The sequence below is a fragment of the Rhodnius prolixus genome, unplaced genomic scaffold (genome assembly GCF_049639745.1).
Source record: "Rhodnius prolixus isolate KJV_2025 unplaced genomic scaffold, Rpr scaffold_6, whole genome shotgun sequence".
In the NCBI taxonomy this organism is placed as follows: Eukaryota; Metazoa; Arthropoda; class Insecta; order Hemiptera; family Reduviidae; genus Rhodnius; species Rhodnius prolixus.
Window position 1 is genome coordinate 35,963,479 of NW_027411634.1, and position 6,576 is coordinate 35,970,054.

Sequence of the window (6,576 nt, forward strand, 5' to 3'; positions counted from 1 at the left end):
TTTTTACTTTCTCTTGATATGCAAGAATTGCTTTTCTTGATTGAATTGGAATCTCAACTATCTCGGCTGATGGTACCGTCAAATACTTCTACAGGTATGATATTTTAAACTGTAAATGTTGGAACTTGTCACGCCTTAGAACTTAGCAAAAGTATTACAATATTAGATAATTTATATTTTTCTTTGATCCTAAATGAGTTTGCGCATCAATTTTGTTTTAGGGAAAAAAAAAGATTAAAAATTGATTGCAGTATGGAAGATAAAACGAACAAACGAATGCTGTAGCTTTTTTAATCAAAGTTATTCAGCCAATTTAAACCTTTTTTCATAAATTATTAAATTCAGTAAAGAATAAACTTTAAGATTAAGAAGAAAAAGAATTGAGCGACATGTTTGCAGAAGAAATTATCATAATTCAACGCTACAGTCTGCATCTCTCTCCAAACTAAATAAATAAATAAATGCATTGAGTGTGTTCTGCATATGTAAACGCATTATTGTAGCAGAATTTAAAAACACTATGTAAAATGCTGGCCCAGATTCCATTTTGCAGATTGTGAAATTTTTAAAAAAAATTAACATTACGCTGGAGCTTTATTTCAGTCGTGTTTATTTAATTTGATTCAAAAATTACATATTAATATAGCTTTTTTCAATTATGATTATTATTAATTTATTGTATTTTTAATTAAATAATATAATACTACTTTAAAAAAGATTTTAGATTTTTATCGGAGAACTGTAATAATTTTAATTTTTTTAGTAGGAGGACTTGACTAACAAATTCAAAGGCATTTGTAAAATCGTAAAGCACTACAGTGGACAAAACATGTTTGTCAATTGCAAGTAGAATATCGTAAGTAACTTTTAGCTACACACTGTGTGCTGTTATCCTCCACAAGCAAATTATTATTTTCCAAACATTCATTCATCTTGTAGCACACAATCTTCTCTAAAGGAAACTGCCTGCAGTTTCTAATTTTAATCTGAACCAGGTTTATGATGGTTTCTGTTAGATTATTCTGTGGGAGAGATTATTCGTAAGTGATCCAAAGTTATGTATTTGAAGGTAAGTCCGTTATCATTTAAAGATTTGTCTATATTAGTTATATCCAAGAGATCAGAGTCTGCATAGTATGTAAAGACTTTTTTGCGTTCTCAGGTTTTAAAGTGCTGAAGGTATTATTTACAATAAACATGGTAAAAAAAACCAATAGTTTCTCCTTACTCAGAGACAAAAATAATTCGACCAAGAGAAAGCTGTCTTTTCTCGAAATAAAAATGCCCAGATGAACTACGGTGGGGCAATTTAGTTAATTCATAAGGGTACGTATAGTTTATTACACATTAATCACAAATATTGTAATATTTCATTTATAATATAATTTACAGCAGCATTTGCATATTATTATTAGTCGGAACCTGAGGTTATGCGGCTCCTATCTGCTTATCCAAAAACGTTTATAAAGACTTGACGGGCCTTCCATGTCATAAAATTACTTCGTTATATTAACTGCTGAATACAACATTGTTCGAGTACTTCAAGAGATTCAGTAAAAGTATTCACAGCATTTATTAACCGACACTGAAGTGGGAGAACAAAAAATCAACACTGAAGGGAAGTTTGGGTTAAAATTCACGGACCTTTTAGAAGCAAGTTGGTCTCTGAAGTGCACTATATCCACAAACCTATCTAGCAGAAAATATATATATATATATATATGTATTTAAATAATTCAATTTTACTTCATGGAAAGTTTTACTATTACAGAATTCTTCAATGTCGTACCCTTCCGAGCAAAATATTCACCTCACGTATAAGATTAAAGTAAAGTTGGTTTTGCTTCCTCCCTATCCTATAATAAGAATTATTAATCATGACTCAAATAGAGTGTTATTACAATGAATTATCAACTGTAACTTAATTGCAAAAAAAAAGGTTATTGTTTACATTAAGTTTACAAAAATCGCCACCAGAGCGCTCTGCTAATTGGAAAAAATCCTTTTTTGTAAAATAATGATGAAATTTTAAAGATTTGTATTAGGAAATAGAAGTGCGTAGGAGCTCTTTTCTGTTTACATTTTTTTTCTATTTTTTTTTTTTTTTAATTTTGTTTATATATTTAACATATATACATATAAAGTTATTTACATTTTTTAAATATAGGGTTTTTAAAATGCTATTTAGCAACAACATGGTGAATTTAAAACAATTAATACGCTAAAAGTGAAAGAGAGCTGCCACTTTATCATTTTTATATTTTGCCGGAGCACTGGGGAAGAACGATATTAATGGAAAAACAATTCTTGAAAGAAGGTTTGTTTTATTATTATCATTTGTACTAATCACAAATAGTATTCAGCATTCCATACGTGTTAGTTGTTTATTTTATATCAGTTAAATAGACGTGTTTATGGAGTTGAAGTAGAAGCTCACATAAATAAAATCAGATTTTAATACTTAAACACAAAGTACCTTATAGTGTTAAATATTCATACGCTTTTAGCTTTCGCTGTGTTTGAATATTTGTAAATGGAAGGTTTATGCTGCTGAAAGAAAATAAGGGTAAATCAGTTTGGAATGGAGAACTTACTATTCGCAAGGTGGGCATAATATGCGATTGCATTGGAATGGTTTATAGTGGTAAGTAATTGTTATAATAATGTCGGTTTGAGAATGAATGGGAGAATTAAAATTATTTCAAATTTATCGACCATTTTGCTTGTATGTGCCCTGATCGATGTTATTTAAACAAGCAAGAACAATGGCAGAGCAATCAATGTTTATCCTACGTCGCAACAAGTATAAAGAATGGCAATAGTTGTACAAGAGTATATATAATCCAGGTACGTAGCAACAAAGTATTTAAATTATTAAAGTGCTTTTAATATTCTGGAAGTTTAATTAATGAGAATCGTTCATTACAAACTTCATCGATCAGTAAATTAAAGGGCTTCATCATCTTTGTGAGTTCTAATTATTTTAAGAGATGCCACATTTCTCTAATAAGTAAAACTAAATTAATTTAATAGAAATTGAATGGTACATAAACAAAGAAGAAAGTGGAAGAGTGAAATTTTGCACTAAATTGGTATCTCGCCAAAAGGTGAAATTACTTTTTTAATGTCACTGAGAAAAGAGCTGTTAGCTTTATATAACATGTTTTATTTTGCTGCAATTTTTAGATTGTGAAATGAAACTTGCGCCACTTCATTGCTTGAGGAGTATGCAAAAATGACTTTTGGGAACATTCTAGGATTTTACAAACTTGGGAGGATTCTTCTACGGTCCTAGAATAATTGTTACGTCTGTTTTGGCTGCTGTTCCTTGGTAATGACCACATCTTCTAATCAGATAGTATACTCTTCTAAGTGAAATCTAACCCAGTGTTCTCAAACAGAAGCATTTATTTATTTTTTTAATGTATTGAAATGTGATTAATATTCTCTGGTTGAGTGTATTGATTGTGGTTCCTGTTCAGCTGCAGAAAATCATGTGTTCAGGTTTTCGTTTCTACTATTATTGTGAATTGAAACAGAGCTTTATATTAATCTAAGAAGCAAGTATATTACTTTTTCAATGGCAAGTAGTAATTTCTATTCCACAGTTTTTTTTATTTTCTTTACAGACATTTAGATAGAATTGATATAACAGCCCATGCTCTTAGAAAAGCTCTTTATTTAACATAAACTTTCCTTTAGTGTTACATTTTTTGATCTTCTTTTAAGTTTCTTTTGGTGATAGTGTTTGTACATAGAATGTAAAGGTATTGACCATGTATCTGCATATTTTTTTTATTTTTAAGTGAAAGAATGAGTGGGAGGAACGCCACCTGTACATATATAATCATGTAAGAAAATTGCAATATTATGTGGATGTCAAATAAAATAAAGTTGTTGACTCTCATTATTGAATGTTACAGATATTCCGAGACATTGATGCTGTACATTCAGCTAATGTAACGTTGAAGGAAGTATTTACTTGTTAAAAAGCAGCCGATAATATAGAAGTTGGTGTCTACAATCAAACCTTGTGAACAGTCCTTAAGCGAAATGTAATTCTACCAGGAAAACATTTCATGAGTTAGTTTTTTGTTCAAAGATGTTATTGTACTCACTTTTACAATATTCGTTTTCTGTTTTTAATATGAGCTGTTTACTGCATAGCTTGATTAACTCCATAAAACCAAAATTGGAGGTATGCCATGAATTTAATATACATTGTTTTTTAAAATTCCGTTTATAATAAAATTCAAATAAATTTACCGTTATCATTCAGCACCTACCGCTTAATGGTGTTATTCTTTATTATTTGGGTAATTTATTGTAAATATGAAAAACTATTACAGAACCAGGTGCTTTGATATTTAAATTTAAGATATTACAAAAAGTGAGGTAATCAATTTGTGCAGTGAACGTCTCAGACATGAATAAAAATTGGGTTTTACATTTATAAAAATTATGTCCCACCCAAAACTTATGAACTGAAAAGCTTAGAAAATGTAAAGTGGTCAATATGTGCCAGTAGTCGGTTCTTATAGTCATAGTAAATAAATCAAATCTTAAAAAAAGAGAAGTTAAATTAATTATATTACAAAAATGAAATTCTAGTTATCTTTATAAAAAACTGAAACCCTCACGCCGACATACCCACGTACATCTAAGAACTGCAAATATTCTTCTAAGTCACTGCTAAGTTTCTAAAATGTATTATGTCTTTTTAATACTAACTATGATGACGAGATACATCTTTTATTATTAGGACAGAAAAATATTTATGTATGAAAAAAGGCCAGCACAAGGGTCTGTGACACCTAATCCAATCTAAAAAATATGATACTAGAAGTATGAATGAAATGTTGGGTACTTGATGATTTGTTTACCTTTTGTCGTTTAATCAACCCTTATACTTAACTTTTAAAACTGCAAGTTTTTGTTACTACTATATTATTTCAATTCAATCATAAGGCTGGTTGGATTGGTATTGATGACATTGTATTCAGTGTAACACATTTCAACGTCTTACAGTAAGTACATGTTTACACTTTACAGCATTTTATTTCTCAGTAGTAGTTTAGAAAGAAAACTGTATGTTAAATTATCTAAAGATAGATAATATTGGTATACGGACTAGTATTAATTAGGTTCCTACTTTTGTCTTTTTTAATTTGTATTTTGTCAAACTTGAATTTTTTTTATTTTTTAAAGATATACTGTGAAACTGCTAAAATGCTGTCAAAAGATCTGACACAAATTCAAGATCTATTAGTTGAAAAAGAACTTAAACTTCATATAACACCCGAAGAATTGTAAGTTTTTAAGAGAAGATTTTCTAGTAGAAAGTAAAGTCATTAGGAACCATACAGTTGAAGAAGTTAAAAACCTTGGAGCAAACTTACCTGAGGGTAGATAGCTAAATGTTTAGGCACTCTTACTAGACCTTCTGAAAAGGTATTTTAATGTAAATATCTTATTAATTTCTACAGGGTGTTTCAGGGTTATGTGTCTTAACTGAAAATATGAATTGAGGACCATAGCATTATCAACGGTACGACATTACCTCAAGAATTTTGTCAAAGAAATTTTTACGATTGGAATTTAAATCAAGTTGATCTTAAACCACAATTTTCGCGTCATATTCTCTGGACGGATGAAGCTACACTCACAAGAAATGTTCAACCAAAAAACTTATCATCTCTGGATGCTCGAAAATCCTTATGCAATTCGTGAGCACTATTTTCAGCGTGAGTTTCAGTGATATTAGACAATATTTTAATTGGTCCGCATTTCTTACAACCTAGGCTTAATGCGGACTCATTTCTGCAGTTTCTTAGTAATGATTATTACATTTTGATTGAAGTTGTTCCGCCTCAACTCAGAAGGAACTCATGGTTTTAATTAGATGGTTGTCCAGCACATTGAGGCAGAGGTCGACGAAAGTGGTGGCTAAATCAACATTATCTCAATCGATGGTCCGACGGCTTAGACTGCTTGCTCTCCAGATCTGACACCAATGGATTGTTTTTGCTTGGGGTGCCAATAAATGAAAAGTCTATGAAATGCCGGTCATTGATCTTCATTCTTTAAGAAGAAGAGTAATTGAATCAATAAAGCAATCCAGTGCCGTTCGGCTATTGCTGCTGTGGAAGAAAGATACCGATTCCTCATTTTCTTTATTATTTATTTATTTACTTTTAATTGTCATTATTTTCTATTAATAAGTAGTTGGAAGGCACTATTAATTTTTTTTTATTATAAACTACCTAATAATAATTTATAAAATGGAAATCTTCATACGTGAATATCTCATAAACAAAGCGTTAACGGGCTTCCTTCATACCTTCATAGGAAAATTGTTTCTTGTTTTGAGGTCCTAAATTCATATTTTCAGTCAGAACACTTAACCTGAAACACCCATACTATATTCATTTTGTAAAGATAATTTGTATGTATGTATGTAATTGCAAAAATAAATAAATAAATGTAATTGTATATAAAGGAAAATTTTTCATTTCTTTCTGAACTTTTCTAAGTGATTCATAGAATATTTTAATAAATTTAAAAAGAGAGTTCTCT

At 29.9% G+C, this 6,576-nt stretch overlaps 1 long non-coding RNA gene across 3 annotated transcripts; it reads left to right on the plus strand.

Annotated features, from left to right (window-relative positions):
* Nucleotides 1–2,654: 2,654 nt before the first annotated feature.
* LOC141460058 (uncharacterized) lies at nt 2,655–6,199 on the plus strand. Of its 3 annotated transcripts, XR_012461700.1 has the most exons (4): nt 2,655–2,847; nt 3,034–3,107; nt 3,187–3,331; nt 3,924–6,199. It is a non-coding gene; the product is annotated as an uncharacterized lncRNA (long non-coding RNA). The 3 variants fall into 3 exon arrangements; XR_012461701.1 differs by having other exon boundaries at nt 2,943–3,331; XR_012461699.1 differs by having other exon boundaries at nt 2,655–3,331.
* The last annotated feature ends 377 nt before the right edge of the window (nt 6,200–6,576 follow it).